Genomic DNA, 14,289 nt, shown 5'->3' on the forward strand with positions numbered 1-14,289 from the left:
TTGTGAGACTTGCTCTAATGGCAGATGCTTCTCAGAAGTGTTCTGGGCAACCAGACATCCTCTGATGGTAGAATATCACTCCAAAAGGAAAAATTTTCTCATTCATGTTCATGGCCACAAGATTGAATGTACATTCATACACATAAAAAGAATAGACCACTACATAGATTATCTAGGGTTCTTTTTTTTTTGGTTTACTTAATTTTTGATGGGAATCATGCACAAAAATGGCAATAGTTGATTGGATAAATTGGCAATGACTGAATAAATTGGAGTCAAAGAATGTTCCCAGAGGCATTGGAGCTTCATGGTAAAAGATCTGCCTATTTCAAACCACAGGGATCTTCACAATTTGGAGGCTAGAATAGAGAAACAAAGGAATGTTCTGTCAGCTCTCAATGACCATGAACACTTGATCCTTCTGTACTTCATGCCCACCTTTTCCCACTGGTAAAATGAGGGCTTTGGTGAGATTTATTCAGTTCTCTTCTGGATGGCCCTGTCTTTGCTGATGCCAAAGAGGAACCTCTAAGAAGACTTTATTACAGGTCAGGACATGATAAGTAGAAATCCAAACAAAAGAGCAATGTGTATCTAGATCATCTGATTTACAGGGTGACTTTCATCTTCCCTTCCATTACAGAAGTATTTTTTTAAGTACATCCATTCCCCAGACACCTAGACTCCTCAAGTCTGGTCTCTGAGACAAAGAGGAAGAGAATGTCTGGGGGAAGTGGCTGAAGTCCTATTGTTATGGTTCACAGGCCTATTTGACAATCTAAAGCTAATTGTCAGAGGATAGGGCCATTTGGCCCCCAAAGAGTTCCAATGGGGAGGATTATGATATAATAGCATTATGTATACAAATAAAATATTATAATACGGTAGGTGCTAAATGGAACTACTAACCCATTTAATCACTTTCAGACAGGGGATAAGATTCTAAGGTCTCCTCCGATTCAAAGCCTTGTGATTCTGGAGCCCACAGTGGGTGACATTGTATTTCCAACTCTGACAATTACACAAAGGCTAATTTGTTAGTGTTCTTGGTTTACTGTCAGCTGTCTAATTTAAAAGATAGGAAGACACCCAGAGAGTTCACTTTTATGTATCCCTCCTAAGAAAAGGTGTTCTAAACATCTTCAATCTCTTCTCAAAATACACATCCATAGAACTATCACCCAGTCATTTATCTGAACTCTTCTTGTTGCTATTTCTATTTTCATCCTCTGGTACTTCATGGAGTAACATTGACAGTCTCTAGTCTTTGGAGATTGTTCTTTTCCAAGCTGAGGCTCATAGATTTGTGTATAAAGCATTTGACTCTGAAGGCTGGATTAGGCTATACCTGCCTGCCTCCACAGCACCCTTTGCCTCATCTATCACAACCCTCACCACTAGGCATTGCAATTACTTTTTTTTATTAGGTGTGATTTCCATCATAATACTGAGGTTCATGAAAGATGTTATTGCTTTTTTTGCATATCAAATAAAAATATAATCAAAACTTTATATATATAGTGTTGAGAAAGCCAATCGCAACCATCATTTGGATGCCTTCCCCCACAGTCTCCAGTCCTGAAATTATTTAGAATATTCAAGGAGGTCCTCCTGATCTTTTGTCCACAGGCTGTCATATGTTCATCATCTAAGGCCACAAGATTCTTCAGGCTGGACCCCGAAGCTTCCATACCGGCCTTGACCTCTGGATCTTTGCAGATGCAAATTTGATAAATTCACAGTGGAAAACTGGAATGGGAGGACAAACAGCAGTCTCCGTCATGTTCATCAACACACACACACACACACACACACACACACACACATACGCACACACGCACACGCACTCACCATTCCTTCCCTGTGTGTCTCCGGTGTAGCTCTATAGCAATATTTGATCTACTCATATGAGACTGATTTGTGTACATGTTATTTATACCTTATTAGGCTTCCCTTCTGAAACATTTTATTTTCCCTCAAGTTAATAATTGCCTTCCATTCAATTTGCTAAATTTTCTGTTTACCTATCACAAATCCCTTTTCAAACCCTCTGAGAACCCCTCTCGACACACCCGTCAGTCGGACCTCTGTCAGAAAACCTCTACAGTGTCCGTCTGCTTCAGCTTTTCTGGCGCTCGGTACCCTTCGAAGGCTGCTGTAAAACCATCCTTTCCAGTCACCCCGTGAAGCCTCTCCTTGCTCTGCAGTGTTAAATTTACTCTACAGAATCTCATACCCCCCAGCTTCTAATCTCATTCCACTTGTGTTGCGGACATATTCTTCTGAGAGAGGGAGCATGAGAAGAAAAATTCTTGAGATCTCAAATGGCTGCAAATGTCTTTGTTCTAGCACCCCATTTGAATAATCATTTGTTGGACACAGAACCCTGGAATGGAGAGTAACTAGCCTCTGAATTTAAAGCTGCTCCTTTGCCTCCCAGCCTCCAGCACAACTGTTGAGAAGTCTGATGTCGTTCTGATTCCTGACACTGTAAGTTTGCTGGCTTTCTCCCTTTGGAGGACTTAAGATCTTCTTCTTATCTCCAATGTTCTGAAATTTTGTTCTAAGACGCACTGATAAGGGTCTCTTTTGTTGTTGTTGCTCTCCTTTGTGTTGTGCCCTTTAAAATCTGGGAGATTTTCTTTCTTTTTTTTTAATTTTTTTTAATGTTTATTATTTTGAGAGAGAGAGAGAGAGAGAGAGAGAGAGGGAAACAAAGTGTGAGCAGTGAAGGGGCAGAGAGAGAGGGAGACACAGAATACGAAGCAGGTTCCGGGCTCTGAGCTGTCAGCCAGCACAAAGCCCAATGCGATGCTCAGACTCACAAACCCACAAACCGCGAGATCATGACCTTAGCTGAAGTTGGATGCTTAACCAACTGAGCCATCTAGGCATCCCTGGGAGATTTTCTTATATGATTTCCATGGATTCCTCCTTTCATTTTCCTCTATTTGCTCTTCCTGGAACTTGCCTCTGCTTTTTCCACTTTATATTCTGTTTTCTGGGAGATCGCTTTAAGTTTACCTTCCAACTGTTTCGCTAAATTTTAATCTTCCTACTCTCATATATATTTTTCGTCTCCAAGATGATTTGTTAAACTTTTCTGAATATTCCTTTAAAATCTTTTCATGGATATAATACCTTGTCTTACCTTCCTAAGGAAGTAGTATTAATGATTGTGTCATGAATTTTTTTTCTAGTTACCACATTGTGTCTATTGCCTCTGGGTTTCTTTCTGTTGATGGCGTGTTTGGGTGCCTATCTTTTTTTTACATTAGATGCTTTCTGCAAATGTCAGATGACCCACTCTTTTTTAAAAAAATATATTTATTTTTGAGACAGAGCGTAGGAGCAGGGGAGGGGCAGAGAGAGGGAGACAGAGAATCCCAAACAGGCTCCGCGCCATCAGGGCAGAGCCAGACGTGGGGCCCAAACTCACAAACTGTGAGACCATGAGCTGAGCTGAACTCAGGAGTCAGAGGCTCAACCAACTGAGCCACCCAGGTGCCGCAGATGATCCACCCTTATTCAGGACTGAGGCGTTTGCTGCCTGGAACCTCTGTGCGTCGGCAAGTTTCACCAAGTAACGGACTTCAAAGTGATGGGACTTGGACGTGGCCATCATTCAGCAACTTTCTCCACAGCTGTTGGTATCTGCAGATTTTTTCCTGGGCTTACTAGTTTCTACCCGGAGAATTCTCTAACTTCCTGTGAGAGGCTATAGGTTTGCTCGTTCACATTCTTAGCACCGTTGGGAAAAGGAGCCAGAGAATATCGCAGCTGAGTACGTAGACTCCCACACAATGCACATTTTTTTTTGTTATTATAGTGCTTCTGTCTTTTCTTATGTCTTGGCCCCAGAGTCCAGAGTCCAGAGTCTATGTGGTTTAGCCTCTGCGGAGAACAAGCTCCCAGTTTTCTACCAGATGGGGCAGGGTGGTTGCCTTAGTTGGGGAAACAATCTAGGCTCTTACTGCTCCCATAAGAACTTCCAAGCAAACTTTTTGCTTTCAGCTCATCACGTTCCCTGCCTCCAGTGCTACCTGATGCCATGAGTCCCTGACCTTTCCAGGATTCTGTAACTTGGATCTGTTTCCTTCTTATCTTTACCCCCGTGGGTACTTACGGTTCAGCTTTCACAGCCACAGAACCCAGTGACTGGCAGTAAATCTGCTCTTCAGCTTTTAGAAATGTGCTGATACCTGCCACCTGCTTTAGTCTCCTGTCTCATTATCTTGGACTCAATGGTTTTATGGTTTTGGCGGGGTTTTTTTTTTAACCCTTTACTGTCACTTTAGTTAGATTTGGAGACAAAATGATGCAAATATATATATTTAATTTGTCACATTAAAGTTGAAATATACATAAACATCATTTTTACTGGTTCCATCCTGTTTATTAGTAGATGCATTATGTTCACATAACCATTATCCAGTTGTTGGGCAGTTAAATTGTTGCCTATTTTTTTCACCACCACTAAAAACAACACCCCTAGGGAATCTCTTTATGCACAAAGTGCTTTTTACCTTTGAGATTACTGTTTTTTAAGATATATTTCTGGAAACACAATTAATGACTAAGCTCAGAGGTTTTCACAATCCCTTTGCAAAATAGTTTTATTGACGAACATACTTACCAGCAGAGCATGGAGGTGTCTGTGTCTCTCTGAGCTCACAACCGCGTGCAAATATCTCTTCGTATTTTATTTTATTTTATCTATTTTTTAAACATTTATTCATTTTCGAGAGACGGAGAGAGACAGAGCACAAGCGGGAGAGGGGCAGAGAGAGAGGGAGACACAGAATCTGAAGCAGGCTCCAGGCTCCGAGCTGTCAGCACAGAGCCTGATGTGGGGCTGGAACCCATGAATCATGAGACCATGACCTGAGCTGAAATCAGACACTTCTCCTCATATTTTAAATCAAGGCCACGTTAGAATAGAGTTTGTGTGTGTGTGTGTGTGTGTGTGTATGTGTGTGTGTATCTTTAAAAGCAAGACTTCTCTCCATGGAAGGAATCAAAGTGGAATCCAACAAGGGGAACAGCAGGAGGAACTCCCTGAGCAGCAAGGATGCCTTCAGGGAGCGCTATGAAATCAACACCATACAAAAACAAATGCTGTTCTGTAAAGGAGACTGAGCAGTGAGCTACTTGTACTTTATTTCTTTATTCCCCCGTCAAGCTGAGATGCTGTTTAAGAATGTAAATGCTCTGCTTGGAGATCTATTACTGAATCTTGAAGGGGTATCCAGAGGAGCCTAAAAAGACTGAACCGTGAGTACCAGAAAGGCACAGGGGTAGCTGGATAGAGTAGCAAGATGCTGGGCTTGAAAGCCAAAGAGATTTAGATGTGTGACAATATATCCCACCCCTTCTTCCAGGGCCTCGGTTTTCTCATCTGTACTATGGGAATATTGCTATCTTCACACAGGAGTGTCAGGAGACCCGGGAGAGAGGATGTTGGTGTAGGCTTCTTGCTCAGGATTTCACCTGTGAAGCTGAATGCTCGCCTAACCCCTTCCCATTCCTTCCTCGAGGATGCTTAGGTTTGCAAGGAAAAAAACAGAAGCCCCATTAGTTACTGTTTTACATTGCAGCTTGATCATTGATCTGGTGATTTCTTCACTTTTTAAGATCACTGACTTTAATAAGTTAATATCTTTTTTAAATTATTTTTGATGTTTGAGAGAGAGAGAGAGAGAGAGAGAGAGAGAGAGAGAGAACATGAGCAGGGGAGGGGCAGAGAGAGAGGGAGACACAGAATCTGAAGCAGGCTTCAGGGTCTAAGCTGTCAGCACAGACCCCCACACGGGGCTCAAACCCACGAACTGCAAGATCATGACCTGAGCCGAAGTCAGATGCTTAACCGACTGAGTCTCCCAGGCGCCCCTCTAATAAGCTCATATCTTAAAGGGTTTGTGTTTTCTTTCCCTTCTCCTGAGAGTGCCACTCCAACACTTTACTTTTAAAACAAGATGTGCCCCCCCCCACAAAAAAGATGTGTCCACAGTTTCTGACACTTCAGTTGTTTATCGTGGGTCAATTAGTTTATTAATAGGCTACTCCAGTTTGTCTTTTTGTTGTGTTGTGTCGTGTTTTGATATATAGTTGCTACAGTAATGAGGCACAACACAATGGTAAGCTGGGATTTCCTGTCCATAGCTCAGAAAATCCCAAGGTTGATGTGCCAAGGGTGTTCTTAAAAGCTGGAACCTATGTGGCTTAAATCAGATGTGACTTTTAAAACCTCCTATTAAATTTCAAGTGAGTTATTTTAAAAGTAAACTATAAGTCTACTATAGCAAAGAAAGCAGTATTTTATCAGGAAGCTCTGGGAGACGCCCAGGTCACTCAAATGGAGATAGAAAAGCCTGAAATATATATGGCCAGATTAGATACTAACATGTCCATAACGATAACGGTGCATTTCTAAGACTAGCAACATGCTGTGGGCACCCAGGGGTTAACAGAGCCGGACCTGAAGGGAGATATTGATAAAGACAATTTATATGAGCAATAAAAGACACTGAATAACTCCTGGCATGAGATATGATAGATGGCTTTGTTGAAAGATTTATATGACCAATCCTGAGCTGAGGTATAATATGCCTCTGCTTTGCTGGCTATGGTACCTAGCAATGAACAAAATTTTTGCAAAATTAAGGTAAAACATATATGTACATTTCACTTATATACTAAGTTATGTGGTGCTATATCTTATATAGAGGTTCCCTACCCAAAATCTTGTACATGATAGAAAAATCGAGAAGCATTTGTAATGCGTAGAGTAGGTTCTCCCCATCCACTGCCTCTATATACCCCTTTATCCTCTTGGCAGGCAAAACTCCCTAAAAGGGGTTTTATAAAATCTTTCTCAACCGACCCATAGCTTTACATGTAGATTCTTGTACACAGGCTTAAGATGAGAGAGATCACAGAGAAGAGGCAGACAGACAGACAGACAGACTTATCCAATAACATGTGACCAGAAATGTCTGCTTTCTCCCAGGCTCTTGAAATCTTGATAGGATTAGAACCTTTATTTTACAACCTGTAAAAATCCCAAAGCTTTCTGCCAATATTTCAAAAATGGAGTGGGGGAGGGGGTGACAATCATACTATTATGGCCTTCTCTCTTCTCTGCCTTCGAGATATTGCTTCTGCTGAAACAGTGTTCTACAAATCTTAATCTGGAGGTGAAGTTCAAATCCTTCCTCAAGTTCACCAGCAATGACACGAAACAGCTCACAGGAACGATCTGTGAGTGCACGTGCACAGCGCACTTCATTGACTATTTGCAGGGGAGCCGGGGGAGATGGAGAAGGGGTTTACATCATGGAAAAACAAGCAATTTTAAATTGAGCATTAGAACAATGTTGTTTTTAAAAGCTCCTTTGGCTGTGTCAGCACCATGGAATTTCCACTGCTCACTCCACCCCCTGCTGAGACTCTCAGGGACTTCTCTCCCCTTTTCCCCCTCCTCTCCTCCTATCCACACTTAGACTTTGGAAGTCCTCTCTCACGCTTGTGTCTGACAACCCTGCTTTCTCCATCCCTGACTTCCAAAACAGCCCCAGGCAAGCGTCACCCCATCCCAACCCGTCCTGTGGGACAGAGTCCTTGCTACCCCGGAGGCAGGTGCCCCACAAAATGTTATACTCATTGCAGTCAAGTGAGAGGTCTGGCCCGGCCAGCTGATGTCCAGTCTCTGCGAAGCCAACAAGCCACACACAAAAGGCCATGCCAGCAAAAAATGCCCAGGGGCACGCTGCTCACTCCATCCATGGCTTCTCCATAATTCATGCTTTTTCGTCCCGTCTTTCTCTGTGGGCTGCAGCTCATAGCCATTGTTTTCCTTCTGCAGCCAACGCAGGCCTCAGGACCCCAAGCAATCTGTCTAGGCTCAGTGTCCCGCAGAAACACATTCCAGCCACAAAGGCCACCAGGTTGAATTCCAATTACACACCTCTCAGAGGACTTTAAAGATGACCAAATTAGCTGTCTATTGCCATGCTTAGTAAAATTATTTTCCCTTCCTTTTCTCTTCTCCATTACTCTCCTGTCCCACCCTGCCGATATGTGTATCTACAATCTTCAATGCTGACTCTCTGTTCCAATACTTTCAAAGTCCATGACTCCATAGTCCTGTTCTTGCTTTTATCCCCCATGCTGGTCTCAGACTTCTTTCTTTCTGGCTCTTTTTTTCCCATCTCTATAGCACAAAAGCCCAGCAACTCAGCAGGAGTCAGGATTCTTCCAAAAGGGCGGAGAAGGGGAGAAATAGGAGCGTTGTCCAATCACCACTTGGGTTTCTATTCACACCCTCTTTATCTCTTAGTCTCAGAGCTATGGCCTCTTCTCTTGGCTATACATCCATCTTCTATGCCCTTCACAAAATCCCTTTAAGCAGAGGTCCAGTTCATTAGCAAAATAAAATTTACCTTTCGTTTTCTGAATTTAGAGAGATTTGGTCATTTAGAAATACAATGTCCTATCTTGTAGTGCAGAAGGAATGAAGTAGGGGACAGAGGAAGACAGCAAAATGCTCATTTGTGTGCTTTCCCACTGTTAATGGTCCCCGCATTTGGCAGGAGGAAGGGACCCCTCACACGGGCTTTGAATCCTTGGGCAGGGACCTTCCAACAATTGCCAATCACTCTGTTGCATGTGTCCTGGCTCCAAGGACAGTCCAGAAATTAAGAGCATGTTCTAGGAGCTTAGCAATGAAGTGATAGTCTTCCTAGAGGTCAAAGGGATGAGGAAGAGACAAAAAAGACACTATAGAAGAAAGAACATGGAGCTGGTTCTCGAAGGATCACAGTACCAAGTGAAAAAAAATGGGGCCAGGTTACTGCACCAAAAGGTAAAGTGTTTTTGGAGGCATTGTATGGACAGAAGAGATCTCACAGGGGAGCTCACGGGTCCCATGAGCACTCAACAAAGTGATTGGGCTTTGTGGGCTTAGTATTTCCCTGGACATTCGTCTGCTCCCAACAGGGGCCCTTCAGGAGGGCTGCTCGGGAGCTAGCCTTCTCTCAAGATGTTCTCTACTTATTTTTAGCAATAACATGCCCATTTGATGAAAATATGGAGAAATGTGATGGCAAATGTGTGTTGACGGAATGTGGCTCATCAAATTTGCTTTTGTAAATCATATTAGGATCAGTAGTGATGATTTTAGAACTGAAAGGGGCCTCAGCATGCTTCCTGTCTTACTCCCAGATCTCACCTGACTTTGAAGGTGGGCAGACCTTGCTTGAAACTTTACACTCTCACCTCTAGCCGTGCAACCCAAGGCAAGTCATTTCCCTGAGCCCCAGTTTCTTTATCTGTAAAAGGGGAACAATAATGCCCAATTCACAGAGTACCATGAAGATTCAACAAGATAATGAACTTCAATGACTTAGCACAAAGTAGGTGCTCTAAAATATGGCAATGACCATGATGCTATGGACTTTTAAAGGATGAAATGTCTGAGTTCCCATGAGATAATTCATCTGCCTTCTAATGAATACCTATTTAATCCACTCTTCCTGAAAAGTTCTCTTTAAAGATGTGGTCTGAGGAAGGGCTGATTCAGTGAGTCGACTCTCTGTAATCAGACTATTCCGTGATGGGCCATCTTCTCAGCAAGCACCAGCAACGAGGTCTTGGGGCCCAGGGCCCCTTCTCCAACTCCCGTGCTGTGATAGTATTGGGGAACTAATGATGTGAGCTGGAACTTTCAAGGATTTTTATTACTGCCTAAAAAGAAATCCCGGTCTGCCCTTAAAAATCTCTGCTGTTGCTTGCAGATAAGAACAAGGGTAAAGTTCCTCCGAGAAATACAACCCTCTCCTCCTAGAGTTTCTCTTGCAGAAAAACAACACTATCCCCCAAGGAGTGGGGAAGGGGGAAGAAACTGAAGGTGTAATGGAAGCTTGCAGGGAATTTAACCTGATCCTGTGTCTTTCAACTTCTCTCCAGGCCTGCCAAGGGCTCTCATAACCTTTCACCCTGAGGCTGCTCTGTATTTTATTAAATGAAACATACCCATCATTCCCCTGTCCCCTGGATGTATGCAGCTGTGTGCCATGCAAGGCAGAGCCCGGGCTTCAGTCTTCTTCCCAGGAGCTCTTCCATGAGGCAACACCACAGGTGATGCTCGGAAATCCCTGTGATTTGTGCTTTCTTTTGTTGTTTGCTCCTTGCCTTATTCCCCAAGGAGTTTGAAGCATTTTCAGCAAAAATCATAAGGATAAATGAACAAACAAATGTACTACTGTGACCAAAATAGTTTCTATAAAACAAGAACTAAAAATAGAGGCCAGCAAACATTTAAATTAGAAAAATTTGGGGTGCCCGGGTGTCTCAGTCGGTTCAGCATCCGACTCTTGATTTCAGCTGAGGTCATAATCTCACGATTTGTGAGATCAAGCCCTGTGTCAAGTTCCACAGTGAGTGTGGACCCCGCTTGGGATTCTCTCTTTCCCTGTCTCTCTGTTCCTTCCTGCTTGCACATGGGCTCTCTCTCTCTCTCTCTCAAAATAAATAAACTTTAAAAAAAAGAAAACAAATTCAAGATGGGGGATGGGAAGAGTCATCATGGGCCATAAATACCCGCAACTCACTATGCATGATTACCCCTTCTAATGGGTTCTCCCTTCCCTCTCTGACTCTTCCTGTTGCTGCCTCTTGCCTTTGGGGAAGGCAGCAGACACTGTAGTGTGGACAAATTTCCCTGGATGCTCTGCCTTCTTGAAACTCACTCTGTAGCTTGAGGCAAGTCATTTGCCCTCTCTGGGCTTCAGCCTCTTGGTCTGTAAAATGAGAGATAAGATTAAGTATAAAAGAGGCCAATCTACTACCAAGCTGTAATCATCAAGACAGCATGGCATTGGCACAAAAACAGACACATATACCAAGGGAATAGAACAGAGAACCCAGAGCTGCACCCACAAAGGTATGGCCAACTAAACTTTGACAAAACAGGAAAGGGTATCCAATGGAAAAAAGACAGTCTCTTTAGCAAATGGTGCTGGGAGAACTGGACAGCGACATGCAGAACAATGAAACTAGACTACTTTCTTACACCATACACAAAAATAAACTCAAAATGGATTAAAGACCTAAATGTGAGACAGGAAACCATCAAAACCCTAGAGGAGAAAGCAGGCAACAACCTCTTTGACCTCAGCCACAGGAGTTTCTTGCTCAACACATCTCCAAAGGCAAGGGAATTAAAAGCAAAAATGAACTGTTGAGACCTCATCAAGATGAAAAGCTTCTGCACTGCAAAGGAAATAATCAACAAAACTAAAAGGCAACCAACAGACTGGGAAAAGATATTTGCAAATGACATATTGGACAAAGGGTTAGTATCCAAAATCTATAGAGAACTTACCGAACTCAAAACCCGAAAAACAAATAATCCAGTGAAGAAATAGGCAGAGGATATGAATAGACACTTTTCCAAAGAAGACATCCAGATGGCCAACAGACACATGAAAAGATGCTCAATGTCACTCATCATCAGGGAAATACAAATCAAAGCCACACTGAGATATCAGTTCACGCCTGTCAGAGTAGCTAAAATGAACAAATCAGGAAACTACAGATGCTGGTGAGGATGTGGAGAAAGGGGAACCCTCTTGCACTGTTGGTGGGAATGCAAACTGGTGCAGCTGCTCTGGAAAGAGTGTGGAGGTTCCTCCAAAATTAAAAATAGAACTACCCTACGACCCAGCAATAACACTGCTAGGAATTTACCCAAGGGATACAGGAGTGCTGATGCATAGGGACACTCGTACCCCAATGTTTATAGCAGCACTTTCAACAATAGCCAAATTATGGAAAGAGCCTAAATGCCCATCAACTGATGAATGGATAAGGAAGCTGTGGTTTATATATACAATGGAATACTACTTGGCAATGAGAAAGAATGAAATATGGCCATTTGTAGCAACGTGGATGGAACTGGAGGGTATTATGCTGAGTGAAATTAGCCAGTCAGAGAAGGACAGATATATGTTTTCACTCATATCTGGATTTTGAGAAACTTAACAGAAGACCTTGGGGGAAAGGAAGGGGAAAAAAATAGTTACAGAGAGGGTGGGAAGCAAACTGCAAGAGACTCTTAAATACAGAGAACAAATTAAGGATAGATGGGGGGGGGAGTGGGACAGAGGGAAAAATGGGTGATGGGTATTGAGGAGGGCACTTGTTGGGATGAGGACTGGGTGTTGTATGTAAGTGATGAACCACGGGAATCTACCCCAAAAACCAAGAGCTTTACACTTTACACACTGTATGTTAGCCAATTTGACAATAAATTATATTTAAAAAATAAAATAAAATAAAATAAAATAAAAGAGGCCAAGACATTTGCTCACAATTTAGTAACCCTGTTCCCCTCCTGACAGACACATGATAGAAGGAATGGAAGGGCCTCCCCACTTCTCCTCCCCCCCATGCCTCAAGGTGGCCGGGGCAATAGACACCTTTGCGTGGAGTTCTGAGATCCCAGGAAAAGGTGGGGCAAGAAGGAGGGTGAACCGGCCGACTGAGTTAGTGGCTTCAGGCCCTGGCATTTTATTCTAAGGAGGGCAGCATGAAGTGAGTGGGCAGAGAGCCGTGTTGCCCAATGGAAACACAGCTGACCCTTGAACAACACAGGATTGGGGCCTCCACTCCCATGCAGTCAAAAAGCCGCATGTAATTCCTCACTCCCCAGAACTGAACCACTGATAGCCTGCTATTGACCAGAAGCCTTACCCATAACATAAACGGTCGATTAATGCATATTTGGTATGTTTCACATACTACATTCTGTAGTTTTATAATGAAGTAAGCTATAGAAAAGGAAATTCTGGTAAGAAAAGCACAAGGAACACAAAATATCTTTACAAAGCCACAGTGTATTTATCAAAAACATCCACGTGTAAGTGGATCCACACAGTCCAAACTCATGTTGTTCAAGTGTCACCTGTAATGCGAGCCAGGTATGAATTTTCACCTTTCTAGAAAACACTTTAAAGAGTAAAAATAAATAAATAAATAAATAAAATAAATTGATTTCAATTATGTTTATTTAACTCAATGTATCTACAATTATTATTTTTTTAATTGGTTTTAACGTTTATTTATTATTAAGAGACAGAGCGTGAACGGGGGAGGGGCAGAGAGAGAGGGAGACACAGAACCGGAAGCAGGCTCCAGGCCCTGAGCTGTCAGCACAGAGCCCGACATGGGGCTCGAACTCATAAACCGGAAGATCGTGACCTGAGCCGAAGTCAGATGTTTAACCGACTGAGCCACCCAGGCGCCCCTAAAATATTATTTCATCATCGGGTCAGCATAAAAATCATTATTCATATGTTTTACATTTCTTTCGTACCAAATCTTCGAAATACGGTGTGCATTTTACACCTAGAGCACATTGCAGTTTGGACTGGCCACAGTTCAGGTGCTCAACAGCAGAGCCACCTGGAGCTGGTGGCCACCATCTCGGATGGTGGCTCTTGTGCTCTGAGCGGAAGAGAAGAGGCTCGTTACCGGAGAGCTGGAGTCCGTCCAACAAGGGGAGGACACAGGGTGGAGGCTGGGGTTTCACCCTCAGAAATACTCTAGGAACAGCAGGACCTCAGATGAAGGTTGTGTGGGGGCTCGTAGGGAGAGTCAAGCCACCAAGCACAGGGACTCTGAGGCCAAGTGAGGGTCCCCGAGGCGTGGCGTGGATCTGCCGAGCCATGTCTCTGAAGTTGCTGGCAGCAGAGATGCCTCCAGGGCCACTGCAGGAGCAGCTTCTGACCCCTGACTTGTGCAGCAGAAGGAGCGTGACCAGTGTTGGCTGATGGGCGACCTCAGCCCCCTCCCCATGTTATAGTGCACAGAAGTCCCGAGGCAAGCCCCGTTCCGCGGCTGTCTGGGGGCTTCTCGTGGACCTTGGTGAGGTGGGAATCTGAGCCAGGGTTGATTCAATAAATTCAGAAGGGTGACATTTTGTCCACCTCAAAAGTTACAGAGCAATTTATACCCCATTTTATACATCCTCAAGTTCCACTTCACATCTTTCTTTTTTCTTTTCTTCCACAAAACAGGAAGCTTGCTGTTGAAACAGTTCCGGGAATAAGCAGCACAGAGGCCCCCTCTCATCTGACCATCACTCTCATCCGGCATCATGCCCTGTCTTCCTGCAGGAAATCTTTGCCTCAGATTTGCCCAGATGCTCAAAGCTGGAGGACACCTGCCAGTCAGCGGTCTTCTTTGCAGCGGCTCCAGATTCTTCCTGCTGTTTTTATCTCCTATAGG

Source organism: Panthera pardus, unplaced genomic scaffold, assembly GCF_024362965.1.
Source record: "Panthera pardus isolate Hobbes unplaced genomic scaffold, ASM2436296v1 HiC_scaffold_13, whole genome shotgun sequence".
NCBI classification, from domain to species: domain Eukaryota; kingdom Metazoa; phylum Chordata; class Mammalia; order Carnivora; family Felidae; genus Panthera; species Panthera pardus.